Below are 17,957 nucleotides of genomic sequence, written 5' to 3'. Positions count from 1 at the left end.
AGAATCGGCAGCAGATCAAGCAAATTAAAGTCACCATTATGATACAGCACTTAATTCCGATAAATGTGTATTTGTACACATGCTAACAGTTACAATATACTTATTTTATTACAAATATTTGGGGAAAATCTGAAGATTTAGGAATATTATCATACTGAAAGTTAACTAATATATCTAGGGGTCAAGAACAAAATTCAACAAAGGTGGAAGACAAATGAAATATAGACAGCAATTAACGGCAGTTAATGCCTTTTTCAGATCACAACTTGAATATATGGCTCTGTTCTGTTCCACATAAATTGGTATGTTTAACTAGGTCAGCACGAAGATTTGTCTGGCAAGTTTTCCACACCTTCCTGTATTGTGAGCAAGCCTCTGTAGCAAAATGTATGTATAATGTCATTTTTTTAGCATGTCAAGGTAAGATCATTAAGGATTTCCTCAGTTTAATGTATGTCTATGGCCACATTTTCTATACAGGCAAAGGTCTAGCCACCAGAATAGCCAGTAGGCACCCTGCAGTTGATCCATCCTCATCTCAGATTAACAATGACTTGTTCAGCACTGTGTCTCTGTGTGAAGGTGGCAATCTTGTTAAAGGCTGAACTTTGCTTCATCACGTCAGACCTAACACCCCCTCACCCAAATGGTAGTATGGTGGCTGATGGAAGAATAAAGAAGCAGCAGGGAATTGGGATAAAATAACGATCTATTGAATCCATGAAGCAGAAGTGGGTTGATCCTTGCACTGCGGGTTCTCAGGTACAATTTGCTCTACAGAAAAGAGAATAGAGAGCAACACTGTAGTTCCATCACTAAAAACACTCCAAATCTTGTGGGACTAGCAGCCAGAAGCAGACAGCAAACATTTAGGTTGTACTCACTAGTCATCTTGTTTGTTTTTCTCAATAAATGTTATTATCCATTTTCCCACCACCGTATAGCAAAAACACTGTTAAAGGGGATCAGGGCTATGCAAAATCACGCATATATATGTGATTTTGCATTTCCGAGTAGGGGGTGTGCACGCCCCAACCCACACCGCCATTGGTGGCCTCGGCTGTGAATCGCCGGGTCGTGGCCGGTGATTCCCCACCGGCACCCAGCAATCGCCAAGTGTCACTGACAGGGGAGAGACCTGTATGTAAACAGTACAGATTTCTCCCCTGTCAGCTCCTGCACATTGCTTTGTATTGCTCTGCATAACAGAGTAATCCATAGCAATATGCTTACACAGTGCAACACAGCAAAACACACACAGCACAGTTAACCCCTGATCGCCCCACATGTTAACCCCTTCCTTCACAGTGTCAATAGTACAATGTCAGTGCTTTTTATTAGCACTGATCACTGTATTGGTGTCACTGGGGATGTCAGTGACAGTTCCCCCCCCCCAGTGTCAGAATGCCCGCCACAGTCCCGCAGTCCCACTATAAGTCATTGATCGCCACCATTACTGGTATAAGGAAAAAAAATTCCAGTATATATACTTCCGTTTGTAAACGCTATAACTTTCACATAAACCAATTAACTTACGCGTATTTTTCTAGCAAAGACATGCAGCAGAATACATTTTGGCTTAAAGTTACAATGAAATTTGATTTTTTAAATTATTTTACTCTTTACTGGACATGTTTAATAACAAATAGTTAAAAATATTATTTTTTTCTCAAAATTTTAAGTCTTTTTTTGTTTATAATGCAAAAAAAACCAACGCAGAGGCGATCAAATACCACCGAAAGAAATTTGTGGGAAAAAAAGAACATAAATGTAATTTAGGTGAAGTGTTGCATGACTGTGCAATTGTCAGTTAGTAACGCAGCACTATATAGCAAACAATAGCGTGGTCAGGAAGGGGGGTAAATCCTCTGGAGGGCAAGTGGTTATAGCAGCAACGTGACTTGCAATACACTCTCCTGCCTGGCACAGTTCCTTCCTGATGCATTTCAGCCATGATTATGGCTTAGGTCCCTTGCTATAGTGCATCCCTCCTGGCACTTTAGTGCACGTTCTGCCCCTCCAGTACCCAGGAGCAGGAGAGGGGGAGAGCACAGCTGGCAATCTCTGGGTCACAAGAGAGCAGAAGTAGACATGTGCAGTTTGTTTCATTCTGAATCAAAACTCAGACGCAATTATTGTTATTTGGAGATTTGGATGTACAGTGGGGATCAAAAGTTTGGGCACCCCAGCTAAAAATTTGTATTAATGTGCATAAAGAAGCCAAGGAAAGATGGAAAAATCTCCAAAAGGCATCAAGTTACAGATTAGACATTCTTATAATATGTCAACAAAAGTTAGATTTTATTTCCATCATTTACACTTTCAAAATAACAGAAAACAAAAAAAAAAAGGTTTGGGCACCCTGCAGAGTTAATATCTTGTACTGCCCCCTTTGGCAAGTATCACAGCTTGTAAATGCTTTTTGTAGCCAGCCAAGAGTCTTTCAATTCTTGTTTGAGGTATCTTTGCCCATTCTTCCTTACACAAGTCTTCCAGTTCTTTGAGATTTCTGAGCTGTCTGTCACGCACTGCTCTTTTAAGGTCTATCCATAGATTTTCAATTATGTTGAGGTCAGGAGATTGTGAAGGCCATGGCAAAACCTTCAGTTTACACCTCTTGATGTAATCCCCCATGGATTTCAAGGTGTGTTTAGGATCATTATCCATTTGTAGAAGCCATCCTCTCTTTAACTTCAGCTTTTTCACAGATGGCATCAAGTTACCATTCAAAATTTTGATCCCCACTGTACCTGAATTTCCAAATTACAATAGTAACAAATTTAAACGAATCCGAAATAAGGAAGCAAAACTTCATCCAAAATTCAATTGAATTCGAAAATGGAATCTAATTCAAAAACAAATTTGAAATATAAACATATTATTGACTATTCAAAGTAAATAAGTGCAGCACTAGAAATAAAGTGCATATGAGATATAAATATCAATGTAAAACCACATAAATTCATACAACAAAGGCCATAGTGAAACCTTATGAAACTTAGCTAATGAAAAATCTACATCACTATCATATAGTGAATAAAAACAATTGTGATATAACAAAGTGCTCAGTCCAAAGAGAATGTCCAAAAATGAACTCTTCATATGTAACAGTTAATTTGTGCAAGATGATCAAATGGTGAAATCTTGCTTGAATCCACCACCACAATGCACTCACCGGAAAAAAAAGTATCGTGTCCAATGTGTGCTAAAACCTCAGATCGTCCATCTTCCAGACACCGCCACAGATGGCCAACGATCCTATGAAATGTAGCTTACCACACGGAGCCTAGTTCAGCTGGAAAGATAATATGAGTCACTTTTCTTTGTTTTCCTCAGCTCCCTTTGTGGTTTATGTATCTTACTACACATCAATTAGATAATAGTAACATAATACAAAGTAATGCTTAACAAGCATAGTCAAGAACAGAAGAGTGCCCAAGCTCAGGAAGGCTCCATGTACACAGGACATTTGGAAAACACTTCTGAACAATGGAAACTGACTGCTGGAAAACGTAGGTTAAAAAACACCTGTTTATCCGCATTTGCATATCACGTTTATGCACGTTTATGTGCGTTTTCGTTTAGAAGCGTAACATTAGGAAACCTTCCAAAATGCCCAGAATGCACTGAAAACCAGTAAAAAATATTTCAGACATTTTGAGAGAGCAGAAGCAGAGAGAGCAGTATGTGTTGAGATTACCTGTCCTTTCTGGTTGTATTCACTATGGATCCCATCATGAGCATAATGCAGTACGCTCTACCATTTTTTCCTTCACGCAAAACCTAGAACTGACTGCGCTGGTGTACTGGGTCCATTTGAATACATGGAAAACGCTTTGCATGCATTTCTGATTATGAAAAAAGGCTCTGGACAGCATTTGGATATTGAACAGTTAAAAAATGCTTCTAAGCTCAAATGCTTATAAATGTGGTTAGCCGCATTTACAAGTGTTTGGCGTTTGAAACGCTGATAAAATCTACTCCTGAATGCAATGGTGCGATCAAAACAACGACTGTAAACTCAACTGCCTGTAAACAACATAGTGTACATGGACACATAGGAAAACATTAGGAAGAGTTCAGGGGCTGCTGAAATAAATGCAGAAAAGCTCCTGAACGTCAGTTTATCAGCTGCAGTGTACATGAACCCTAAGCTCCCATCATTCTAGTGCAGACTATGTTACTACTGTATGACTATGTTGCAGATATACAACTTTGTGGCTCTAGACACAGGAGTGCCTAGTCATAGAAAGTGCACTAATCTTTTCTTGAGGAATTCAAGACAAAAAGGTAGATTTTTCATGATACGGCTTAGACACAATTTACAATTCCAGATGTTCCCTATAAATACCAAAACTTCACATTTAGTTCAACTTTAAGATGCTTATTTACTTATGTCACCTGCAGGATTTGCTTTGGGTTTGAACCTAACAGAGGAGTTAAATGGAACATTGAGCACCTGGACATCCTCCTGAAAGGTCATCACTGTAGGTTAGGTTCTATGTTGCCTTCTATATAAGACCTATCTATAGCACAATCACACAGTAATACTAGAACATACACTCAAATCCACGTTCATGTAGAAGCCTAATAACCAACTGGTATGTTTATAGATTGGTGGATGCATTTGGAGTATTTGGAGGAAGTTAGCACAAAAAAGGGAGAACATACAGTAGATATTCTGTGCATAATACAATACATCTATGCTCACAAAGGAAAAAGGTGAACATGAATTGTATAGTCTGCATGTTCTTTGTGCATCCACTTTTATATTTAAATAGGTTATTGAAATATTATTTGACTGTGTACTAATGAATGCACCAATTAACCTGCAAATCAGACAGGGTGGAAAAAAATCAATGATTTTTTTTAAAAAATCAAAAAAATCAGATTTTTTTGATTTAAATCGGATTTTTTTGATTTAAATCAGATTTTTTTAAATAAAATGCTTTTTGAGGAAAATATATTACCATCCAAAGGTTATTCCATCATGAAATAAAGATTAGTTTTTTAATTATGTAGAATAAGGCTGTATATGTTTAATTGTTTTGGTAAATAAATTCCATGAATCCATTCACAATGTCATGCTCTTCCAGAGGTTTTTGTAAGATTATTGGGCAGTTTCTCTGCCTACAAGATATTATCACAGATGCTTGGTTTACTTTTTCAGTTCTCAAAACTGAATTTGACTCAGTGGAGATCACATGCCTCTTCTTCACAGCAAAAATGTTATAACATGAACAGAGTTAAGAAAAAGACCTTAATCCTAACTTCTACAAACCTATGAATGCAGAATCAACCCCTTCAGTGCCAAGTTTCAAGAAGTTCAGTGAAAAGAATAGAAACAATATTTTTCTGATTGTTTGGAGTGGAATAGATCTGCACAAGAAGAAAGTGAAACGAAGTGTGAAGAGGAAGAGGCTGACAGTCTAAGTTTCTTAAAATATATATATTTTGTTTAGCCAAATTAGTTAACAAACATGGATTAAGCAAATAACATATGCTGGAATGTTATTGTTTCAGTTGAATAAATCTATTTAAATTGTTATTATTACGGTAATGATTATTTTTCTCCTTCCTAAGTACAACAGAAAAGTTGTCCAAATATGAATGATTAACCTAATAAACTGGGGATAAAAAAACTAATATGAAAAGTTGTTATTCTAAAAATCTTCATCTACTTGCATATTAAAGTTATACCAGCAAGAATTAGTCTTTATGTAGAAAACTAGGATTTAAATCAAGCCTTACTGACTAGTGATTTAAATCGTGATTTAAATCAGTTTGATTTAAATCAAATCCACCCTGAAATCAGATGATGGTAAATCATTTCTAATTGTATCTTGTATATTTTGTCTAAAAAAAAACAACTGTTCTTGTTCAGTCAATCAATCAGTACCTCCCTTTCATGTTTACAGTGCAGTATGAAGGACTGGTTATTATGAGCAACAAGCAAAAAGTACTGATCTTCTTTCATTTGCTTTTATTAACAACGCCCATCATTTCCAATCCCCTTTGCCTAACTTGGGTTGGTGTGTTTGTAACCAAATTGCACCTATGTTTTACCAGTGACTCACCCAAGCTTTGTATGTACTGGCATGCTGAAGAATGTCTACAATGCTTTTATTAAACCTGTAAACTTTCATCCAGTTTATTGTTCATATATAACTATAGCTTAGGGGTTTGTAAAATAATGATCAGAGATAATCCCTGGATTCAGGATGTCTGCGTAAATGCGAATACTGTAATTATTATGAAATGTGTAAAATATAAAATAAGTACTTAAGCTCTGATGATGACAGATGATGCAATAGCTGAAGCAAGCAAAAATATATTGCAGAATTTACAGTGCCCAGTGCCATACTACAAATCCCATGAAGGCAGGAATCCTGCAACTTATACACTGTGTTGTGGTGTTTCACCCAAAAATGACAGTTCAAGTTTGTTTCAATCAAAGTAGGCTTCTTATAATTCTATCTATGTTCCCCAACCGTGATTACCTTTTACACTCCCTACATTCATCATAGGGATAAAATGAGAAACCGGCATAAGATGAACTACCAAGAGCAACACAGAGTGTATACAGAAAATTTTCACAGTAGTCCCTGCACCAGGGGAGCTTATATTCCAATGCCACTATGCTATCCAGCAGAAATGCACACTAAGAGAAACATGGAAGCCAGCGAGCCTACAGCTATATTGTTTAGATTGTACAAAGATATAAGAGTTTAAAAATTTGGAAAGCAAATAAATTCCACAAAATGAGACCAACAATGTGAACAGCAGAATTACATAGTTAACTATAGTATCACTATACTGCCCACTGATCGACTTCAGCACTAAATAAAGTTTTTAAGGAAAGTTATACTTTTTTTAATTTGTGTATCCCTTTTATCATCTTTATGTGACATTCTCTGGAAGTGCCTCAACCCAGCTGGACCTTTGGACCCCCATACATATTGTCTTAGACCTTGGATAAATTCCTTCCAGTATTTGGATGTATTTTCTTTAGCTTTATTGCAGAACTTGCAGAAGTGGATAATATAACAAAAGTTGCAGTCTCTTCAGCTAGCAGTTCCTAGATGGATGCTCAAACTTAGATACCCTGACCCTCACTTACACGAGGCTGATGGAACTTTCACAAAGAGTTTCCTGTGTTTTCTCTGCACCAGGTATATGACTATAGTAAAACAAATACTAGTAGAGGTTCTAGTGTGACTCCAGTTTTTTTTGTCAAAACTCAGGTATGCAAAGCATGCTTGTGAACACTGATCCTGGTTGACCCTGTGTTTGCCTGTGATTGTTGTGTGCTATCATAGGCTGCCAAGGGGCTCGCTCCAACTCCCATCTTCCACAATGAAGCAATGCAAGGAACACAGTCACGCTCTGTCTTCCAGCATGCATAAGGCTTTATTGTACTTGAAAGTACACAAACCCACCATGACCTCCTTTCCCAATGCATTTCGCTCAATGGGCATAATCATTAACCTACAAATAAAAGTGTAGCGCTAAAAGTGTAAACAAACAATAATAATGCAATTCTAGCTAAGCATCCGTGAAATTAAATGTGATATTACTTTCAATGCAATACAAAAATAATATAAAAGTGAAAAATAAAAGTGAGTCCCAATTCAAAAAAATTGGATATCAAAGGTTCAAACGTGAGTCTTCAATTGCTAGATGGCCAAACGTTATCCATGTGAAACAGTTATCACCCCACTCCATGCTCAAAGAAGGCTTACTAGATGTATTTGATCATCATATTATAGACTGGTCAAAATGAGCTCAAGAATGATCATTAAGCAACTGCTCCAGCCTCCTCCATAGCATCCAAATGTGGTTCAAATAGCGTTAGCCCACTCCGTTTTGACCATCAATGCATGCGTTGTCAGGCATAAAAGTGGCATGTGCATGAAATGAGAAAGTGAACACGAGCCTGAAGAAAAATTTGACAGTGTCTCTTTACTGGACTTCTATGAGTTTTATCTTCCCAAAGAAAAATATCCCACTCTTCACAATCTTGCCTTATTCATGTCATCAGTTTTCAGCAGCATCTATATTTGTGAGCAACCGATCTCCAAACCTCAAATGCAACCTTTCTTCTGGCCCCTTCTCCCTTCAGCCCCGATCCTCTGGAGAATAATCATTAACCTTTTGGTAAAGTGCATCAAGGAATGAGGTTCTAGAGGGGGCATATGCTTTTTAGAAGATTCCTTCAAGTACTTAACAGTTTTCCTGTCCTATCCCACTGGACATAACTGCTCAGTGATTGAAGAGCTGTTAAATAAGTAAAGATAACTCATGTTGCATGTCTGGCATAGCCCTCTGCACAAGGCCGGGATAAGGGGTGGGCAGGAGGTGCTGTTGCCCTGGGCACATGGCTTGATGTAGGGATGGGGGCACTTTCCTTTTGTTGCAAGGCTGACAGGAGCAGTCAAAATGGCAATACTACTCCTGTCAGCCCACCACTGGGAGCAGTAAGGAGAAAAGGAGAGAGCCAGAACGCGTTTCAGGCTTTGTTCTCACTCCCCCTCCTCTTTTCTGCCAGTGCAGCACTCCTATATTAACAAGCAGACGGTGGTGTATACAGGCACACAGGAGCTGCACTAGCAGGAAGAAGGAAGGAGAAAAGAGAGCACAGCCCACACAGCCGAGTGCAGAAGTGTCCAGGAGACAGCCAAGAGTGGAGGAGAGAGCCAGGACTGGAGGAGAGAGCCATCAACAAATGCATGAGCCCAGTGTGAAAAATAAGCTGTACGGTGATTTTGACAAGGGAGTAACTGCTGGGCGTAGGATCCCCTAGGCTTGCACAACATGGAAGGAGGGGTGGGGCGCAGTTTGGCATGTTTGTCCTTGGGCGCTGGATGACCTTGCCCCAGCACTGCCTCTGCATAACTCAACAAATGCTGGCAGAAGTTACAATAAATGGAAAACCCCAGAGTGCAGCAAATCCAAATAGACATTTAGCTTAATGGTTGCCAAAAGAACCGGTGGCATATCGTTGAGGATCCCACAAGTAGGATATAGGATTTAATTTCGGTGCCTAACTCACACTCGCCTACCTCCGTGCTACAGTGTAACCAGAGTTATTGGTTACCATTATATGAATTATTTGGATAACAGTCGAGTATATCAGCTGTGACTTCTGATCTGTGTCATTTACACTGATCTCCCTCATATATGGAAAAAAATTGGCATTACCTAGAATTAAGACAAATAACCAATTCAAATTGTATAAGCAATTGAAAAAAACTATCTGAACTGATATTTTAAGTTGAACTTAGAGGTAACTAATTGCACATCTTGTATCAGTTTACCATTGTGTTGGTTTTGGACAGATGAACGTTGGTCTCATCCTGAATACTTTCAGCAAATCCAAGCACCCTGCTGTACAAATGTGCACACCCAGATAAGTTCCAAATGTAAATGGACATACAATGGAAACACTGATACTCTTCCAGAAATTATGGCTCTCAGACAATCCTCATACAACTGCTAATATAAACTAACATGAACTAACCACAATATGCGAAGGTTGCTATCTTAAATGCATAATCCAAATATTTCATGTTTCACAAGCGTCCTTGTCTCTCAGCCAGATATAATAGAAACAAATATTCTGACGCTATTAAAGTGGACACATCTATGACTGAAAAAATAAGTATAACCATTACCCTTGTTTTACTAAATCAGCCAATCTATGGCCAAACAATTAGCAACTATTTAAAAAAATTGTGTGAAATGTGAGAAGCACAGACTAAGAATGAGCAGAAATATTAGCTAATCATAGTCCAAATCTACCACATTGTGTGAGGATTGTGAGCTTTACAATGTTAGGATTCTAATATTTACAGTGCTGAGATATTTCACATTTTGCTGAATGCATAGAACTATTGTTGAGTGGCATTTGAGGATTCCAAAAGACTGGGTACCCTAAAGGGAACATTCTGCAGAATTTGAACAGATTTTTATTCCTTATTTTATATGGCTAGGACTTAAAATTACAGATTTTTCTTTAATATATTTAATAAAATATCAAAATTTCACATATTAATATTTAGTATGTTTTTAATCCAATAGGTGGAAAGTTAGACTTCTTTTTTTTTCTCCACCTCTACTTATCCGCTTTACTGTAAAAAGAGCCATAACCAGATATATTATATGGATTGCTTTGAGATTCTGTATTTTATTGTTTTCACTAGATTTTATTGAACAAATAAATCCAAGTTCCTCAGAAATACTTCTGCTTGTTTTAAGGATAATGCTAAAGTACCAGAATGTGCGATTTGAGGTTTCAATAAGAGACAGCATGTCTGAAAAGACAGCTCCATGGTTGTTTCTGCAAAAAACTAGTGCTCTTGGAATCCTTTCTTCTACTGTATGTTAAAGAGTTTATTTGTGAAACAAAGATTGCATCTATAGTAAAGCACAAATATAAATCATCAGTTCAAAAACCCTAAACCTAAATTAATAAACTTAACTTAAAACCATTATAGTTATCCTGTAAGAAAGAAAAGATGCGCTGTGCACCACGACAAATGCTAGGCATTATCAGACCCATTTGAAGACAGTGGTGGGCCAGTGAAAACAATTTGTGGGTCAGTCTCTCTCATCTATTCATCTCCTCTCTCATATCCCCAAACCAAAAAAGAATGCTGTCTTGCCTGAGTTGACATGTACGACTGTAAAATGAGGAAGAATGTGTATCCCTTTCTGGAGGACAGACATCAATACCTGGTCCCCTGGAGAATACAAGTCAAGAAAAATATCATCCATCATGTAAAACTTGCCCTCAAGTTGTGGAGTGTATAAATTTACCCCATAAAAAGTTCTACATGTACATCTTCCAAGAGCAAAGTTTCAAAATGATTGAACTGACAATATTGGTTCTAAATTGTTAGCGGACAGAAAAAAATGGGAAACCACCTCCCAAACCACATCCAGACTTTATTTTGACACTTAAAAGGCTAATAGACAAAGTTCAACCACCTACATCAACTAATTGGCAGTAATCTTTTATAATTCTAGCTTCCATAAACTGAGAACTAGTAAACTATAATTTAGTGTCAGCGACAAGATCTGAACCTGGGATCTGCTGTGCCTGGCTGTAGCTGTTCTCACTGTGTCACCTGAGATTCTGGTTAGCTTCCTGTCTGATCTCTTGGACAACCATGCCATGTATCTTGTTTCTGGTGAACCTTGAACTCTTTGCTACTCCCATGAACTTCCTGATTTGAGCCATGTCTCTGCATCTCCTGTTTGCCAGGATGACCTTGGTCCTTGATTTGTTCATTGACTTAAGGGGTTAATCCTCTGCATTGTGTAAAATGGATGTTTGACCCTGTCTTCTTTGATCCTCCCCTTCTTCCACTGTCCCCGACTCATCTCCTGATAGAACAGAGTCTTGGGGGCAAGCTGCACATGCTGAGTTTGGTGTGTATTGCTAGAGAGGTTTTTTTTACTCCTGGGAGGGTGCATGTGATCAGCATAGGGCCAAACAGCACTGTCTAGACAGAGGATAAGGGGTCCTGCAGCCTCATAGGACAGTCAGAGGGGAATGAAAACTCCTCCTACAAGCTTTAACTAGTACTCTGCTGGACACTGATAGATTACACAAGACTACTATACACTGCTTATGAGAAAAGGTATTTATCAGTTTATATTTACTAAAATAATTGCATTTCCATGTTGTGTGTACTGTGGGAGACCAGATATAGTGAATGCAGGGTCCTGGGTTTACTAACACTTTAAAGTCTCCAGGTGGAACAGGAACACAGCCAAACTTCTGGGTAAGAAGAATAGCTGGAGTGAGGATGGTTGGGTACTCTGGATCTGTAGACACTGAAGCAGGTGGTCTTTAAATGATTATGACAGACACAACAGTAAGGAGGTTTCACAATTCACAGTAATATGAGCATTAACCATGACTATGCATTGTATTATATTTTCATACAAGTGTGACAGCACAAACAGCATTTGACCATCCATATTATGTCTCATAAAGTCTTCTATGAATTTTATTATTGCATTTATTTTATTATTTTTGAATAATAAAATCAGTGTTAAAACATACCTATTTAATAAGAAACTTGTGCTTGCTTTTTTCTGCACAGATGGTCAATTCTGGGTCCAGATTGAGATAAACAGTGTATAAGGGGGCAACAGGGTGGGGTATAGGGGATCCGGAGGGCACAGTACACAGGGGCAGCAGGGCACATTACATGGGGGAGAAGCAAATCACATGGGGAGGGGGGAAAGCATGGAATATTATATGGGAGAAGGGCACATTATGTGGGGGAAGGGCACATTACGTGGGAGCAGGGCACATTACATGGGGGCAGGGCACATTACGTGGGAGCAGGGCACATTACATGGGGGCAGGGCACATTACGTGGGAGCAGGGCACATTACGTGGAAAAAGGGCACATTACATGAGAGTAGGGCAGACTACATGGGAACAGGGCTCATTATATGGGAGCATAGCACATTACATGAGAACAGGGCACATTACAGGGCACACAGCAGGGCACTGATTGGGGATCCCAGACTGTGACATTTAGTTTCTTAGGGTTATTTAACTCTCCGTCGTTTTTGGTGCATTTCAGTGCGTTTTCAATGTGTTTTTGACGCATTCCAGTGCATTTTTTATGCATCCCAGTAAATTTTTTCCTCTCTTTTTTTATTCAATTTAAAGAGGGACATGTGCATTCCAGTGCATTTTTGTATGCATTTTACCACGGCCCAGTACAGTTCTGTGCAGAAAAAATACAGCACGCTCTACTTTTGTTTCTGCAACTGGAACACACTGGAAGTGCAAGCACTAATGCGAACTATAACATTGACAACCATATAACCTACTTTCTGTGCGATTTGGATTCAGAAAAAAGCAACTGAAACGCATGTAGTAAAGGTCCTGGATAGGAGATATGTCTCACCCCTCAAAAGGTTATCAAGGGGTTAACCAGCCAGAAAGGGTATTTAAAGAGTTCCCCATATAGTTGGCCCCACTACCGCCAGAACTGCCATTTTTGTTAATCTGGAGTGTGGGCAGATGTGTTGAAAGGCTCTGCCCAGCATTTGGGTATCAGAAGAGTTCTGTGGCACATCTGTGAATGTATCTATATTTCCCATGTATGTGCAGACATGCTGAGATCTATGACATCCATAACTGGTCCATCTTCAGGCATGTGCTGGGATCCCCCTACGCATGCACAGATGTGCAGCAGGGCTCTGCTGGGACCTGAAGCCCTCTGGCACATCTGCACACGTGCTGAATCCGGCTGTGCACGTGTCTGACAGTGAAACTATCTCCATGGACTTCCCAGGAGGCGACTGGGATGAACTGCATTCTTGCTCAAGTGAAAGTAGGTGCTTCACTGCAGCACAAAAAGGTAAGACACCTTAAACAAATAATTTGCTGATTGTGGAAAGGGAGGGGGGGGGGAGCAGTGAAAATAAGTTGTTTTATAGGGTGAAGGTTTGCTTTAAGGAAGGTGCCAGCAGCCCAAGGGGAAAAATTAATTCACTGAAATTCATGTAGATAACAGATGTTTGGGAAAGCACTGAAATTCTCTTTCTCTCTGGAAAAGCATGTTTGCCAGAGATCTGTGTGTTGTCCCAGCCTTTGAGCCCCATTTATTGACCATCTACCAAAAAGAAGCTGTTGTATGTTTGGGTCTAATATTTATTCTGAAGAAAAAGTCTTTTTGTGTTGTGCATTGCTGTGAAGACACTGATATTTAGTTGGAAAAAAAGGGGCTTTTTTTCATAATGTAAGCAGTTTGCGCTGTGTCTCTAGTCATTTTGGAAAGCCCCTGAGTATGACAGTATGTGTGTGTATTCTGGATTACAAGCTATCTTTGATCAGGCATGTCAGTCAGACAGTTCACTGTTGTCTAGTCTCCATCAGGGCCAGGACAGGGGGCATAAGGGACACATACCCCGGGTGCATTGTTGCTATGTAGGGAGGGCCAGATGTGCTGGGAGCTTGTGGCCAAACCATCAGTACTACCCTGCAGCCCCCCTCCATTGCTAACCTAAGCATGATCGCGGTCCAGAAATGTGCATGAGAGCAGCTGCTCTCCCAGGACTCTGCCTCCTCATTGGCTGAGAGGCCATTGGCTCTCACTGCTGTCAATCACAGCCAGTGAGGAGGGAGCAGGGCTCAGGAACGAGCATCCACGCGTGCCCCAGAGCAAGCAGCTTGCTATGGGATCACTCAATCACAGAAGAGGAGGAGCCAGGAGCGCCGGCAAGGGAACCAAGAAGAGGAGGAGAAGGGGGGTGTTCTGTGGAAAACCATTACACAGAGCAAGTAAGTATAAGATGTTTGTTATTATTATTATTTGAAGTGTAACCTTTAGTATCACTTTAATACTGCAGGGAGCCTGTCTGGGCTCAGGGTTGAATCAGCAGAAAAGAAAAAGAAAAACTGTCTATGAATGGGATAACTTGACAAAGTCCAGTGTACAAAACGCATTAGTAGGGGGCATGTGCATGCAAGTTATATGCAAACCCACACTGCAGACTGGAGACACATGAGAGAGCCGCAGTTGTCTCAGCGGGTAAAAGATGCCGCAGCAGCAAGTGTTGTTATTAAGGTATTTAATTCCAGGCTAAACCTAACTAATCTTAACCCCTTCATGCCAGCACCTCCGGGCCCCTTAAGGGGTTTCTGCCGCCAGGAGGCGGAGTTTAGGGTCATGTGACCGACACTTGCTGAGGGCACACACAATCAGCACGTTTGTTTACAAATGGTATGCAAATATGCTGCCAGTGGGCGTCAAGGCAAAGCCGCCGAGAAGCCGCAAATTTGCGCATGCTCGGCATGAATAGGTTAAAAATGCTCTTCCCGTCTTCTAACACCTATGCTGACTAACCTGTGTAAGAAAGTTGTATATGCTTACCTATTTTCAGGCCACTGTGGTCTGGACATGTGATCCGGTTTTTGTGCCAGCAAGTGATGACTGCAGGGGAGAGGAGGGACAGCCAACAATGGATGGGCCATAGGAGCCTATGAGTGAGGTCACCACTCTCAGGCACTAATAGCTATTGCTGAGCACCCTCACCTCTCCCCTGCAGCTGCTGCTGGCTGTCACAGGGGATCACATGACCAGACCAGAACAGGCTAAAAACGGGAAAGTATACAGTATACATCTTTCCTACACAGGTTAGTCAGCATAAGTGTTAAGAGGGCAAAGGATTTAAGATTGGTTAGGTATAGCCTGGAATTCTACTTTAACTACAGACACACTTAGATAAATATAAAAGGTAGAAATATGTGAGCGCAAGAAGGAAGAGCAGCTATGCACAAAGGTAATCAGAACAAAACCTCAATAAAACAATAATAGTGCAGCGCTAAATAATATTAAAAATCTGACCGTACACCTGATAAAAGGGTACTAAATAAAAGTTCATAAATGAGCATAAAATAAATAGGAAAACAGTTCAAAAGTGACTTTCAGTGCCCATAGGGTGCCTCTTATCCTGGTAGGTCGGTGCTTGTGCAATGGTTATAGAGAAAATTCATTTGAATGGACTCCCGTGCCCGTGACACGCAGGGAAGAAGTCCCTGCACTTTTTTGGAAAATGCAGCCCGCACGGAAACCTCAGTTCCCTGTACAGTTGCGTTTTCCAGTACGGGCAGCGTGCCATTAGAACTAATGGCACCCGCGGGTCTCCATTTCTCTGTGCGGGTGGTGCGGCTGCATGGATTTTCGTGTGGATCCGCAGCGGCACCACCCTCACAGATGTGAACCTAGGGTCAAGCTTTGACCCCAAAAAAACAAAGAAAAAAACAACTGGAAGCTTTCCTTGCAGAGTTGCACCATTTTGCACTCTCCATTTTTAGTAATTCAACCCTAAGGTGGACACTATTTCTATTGTAGTTTAATTGAATTGCTATACAGCTTGGTGTGGTGTGCTGCAACCACTGGCACCATTGTGGCTCATTCCACAACTATTACATAGGTTTCGGCTTGGAGTTGCACACATTTTTAGCTGCATGCCACTATTAGCCCTGTCCCCTACTCCACCTAGGGGGGTGGTGAAATTTGTCATCTTTGTCCTGGGCACTGGATGACCTTGCCTGGTATTGGTTTCAATACATGTTGATTATAGACGCCTAAATAGAAGATGTACAGTTGCAAGAAAAAGTATGTGAACCCCTTGGGATTACGTGGAGTTTTGCATGAATTGGGCATAAAATGTGCTCTGAACGTCATCTAAGTCACAACAATAGAAGAACACAGTCTGCTGAACATAATACTACACAAACATTAGATGTTGCCATGGTTTAATTGCACATAACATGTAAACATTCACAATGCAGGGAGGAAAAAGTATGGGAGGCCCTAGCTTAATGACTTCTCCCAGAGCTAATTGGAGCCAGGAGTGAGCCAACCTTGACTCCAATCAGTGTGATGATATTGGATGTGTTGCTGACAGCTGTCCTGCCCTAAAAAACACACACCTGTTTTGGGTTTACTGGATTCAAGAAGCACTGTCTGATGTGAACCATGCCTCGCAGAAAAGAGCTCTCAGAAGACCTACGATCAAGAATTGTTGACTTTCATGAAGCTGGAAAGGGTTACAAAAGTATCTCCAAAAGCCTTGATGTTCATGTGTCCACGGTAAGACAGACTGTCTACAAATGGAGAAAGTTTAGTACTGTTGCTACTCTCCCTGGGCGCGGTCGTCCTGTAAAAATGACTGAAAGAGCACAGCGCAGAATGCTGCATGAGGTAAAGAAGAATCCCAGAGTGTCAGCTAAAGACCTACAGAAATCTCTGGCACATGCTAACATTTTTGTTGACACATCTACAATAAGGAAAACATTAAACAAGAATGGAGTACATGGGAGGACACCACGGAGGAAGCCATTGCTGTCCAAAAAGAATATTGCAGCACGTTTGAAGTTTGCAAAAGAGCACCTGGATGTTCCACAGCACTACTGGCAAAATATACTGTGGACAGATGAAACCAAGATTGAGTTGTTTGGGAAGAACACACAACACTATGTGTGGAGAAAAAAAGGCACAGCACACCAACATCAAAACCTCATCCCCACTGTAAAGCATGGCGGAGGGAGCATCATGGTTTGGGGCTGCTTTGCTGCCTCAGGGCCTGGACGCATTGTTGTCATTGATGGGAAAATGAATTCCAGGGTTTATTAAGACATTTTGCAGGAAAACGTACGACCATCTGTCCGCCAACTGAAGCTCCGCAGAGGATGGGTGATGCAACAGGACAATGACCCAAAGCATACAAGTAACTCAACAAAACAATGGCTGCAACAGCACAGAATACGCCTTCTGGAGTGGCCCAGTCAGAGTCCTGACCTCAACCCGATTGAAATGCTGTGGCATGACCTTAAGAGAGCGTTTCACACCAGACATCCCAAGAATATTGCTACACTGAAACAGTTTTGTGAAGAGGAGTGGTCCAAAATGACTCCAGATCGTTGTGCAGGTCTGATCTGCAACTACAGGCAACGTTTGGTTGAGGTTATTGCTGCCAAAGGAGGGTCAACCAGTTATTAAGTCCAAAGGTTCACATACTTTTTCCTTCCTGCGCTGTGAATGTTTACATGTTATGTGCAATTAAACCATGGCAACATCTAATGTTTGTGTAGTATTATGTTCAGCAGACTGTGTTCTTCTATTGTTGTGACTTAGATGACGTTCAGAGCACATTTTATGCCCAATTCATGCAAAACTCCACGTACTCCCAAGGGGTTCACATACTTTTTCTTGCAACTGTATAAGAGAACACACTGGATAATATTGTAAACTTTATTTAAATATGGAGGAGATAGGAATAAAGAATTTTTTTTCTGTATTTAAAAGAATAACATTTTTTTTTTACTCAAAAAATGTAGACACAGAAAAGGGAAATTCTGATAAATAAAATACTGTGTGGAAGGCATGAAAGATAGACGAAAACATACCATTATATTA

The 17,957-nt window shown here is 40.3% G+C and overlaps 1 long non-coding RNA gene across 1 annotated transcript in view; it reads right to left on the bottom strand.

The window, feature by feature from the left end:
• Window positions 1-2,284: 2,284 nt before the first annotated feature.
• LOC149442397 (uncharacterized) overlaps window positions 2,285-17,957 on the bottom strand; it is a 28,552-nt gene continuing 12,879 nt past the window's right edge. Inside the window, exons 2-3 of the long non-coding RNA XR_016307196.1 lie at window positions 3,176-3,295; window positions 2,285-2,845 (exon numbers count right to left, since the gene is read on the bottom strand). This is a non-coding gene — a long non-coding RNA (uncharacterized LOC149442397). The remainder of the gene's footprint in view (window positions 2,846-3,175; window positions 3,296-17,957) is intronic.

The sequence above is a fragment of the Staurois parvus genome, unplaced genomic scaffold (assembly GCF_062004578.1).
Source record: "Staurois parvus isolate SC_StPar_1 unplaced genomic scaffold, SC_StPar_1.0 ptg000891l, whole genome shotgun sequence".
Taxonomy (NCBI): domain Eukaryota; kingdom Metazoa; phylum Chordata; class Amphibia; order Anura; family Ranidae; genus Staurois; species Staurois parvus.
The sequence above is the reverse complement of the archived record's forward strand: the minus strand, read 5'-3'. Positions and strand labels throughout refer to the sequence as shown.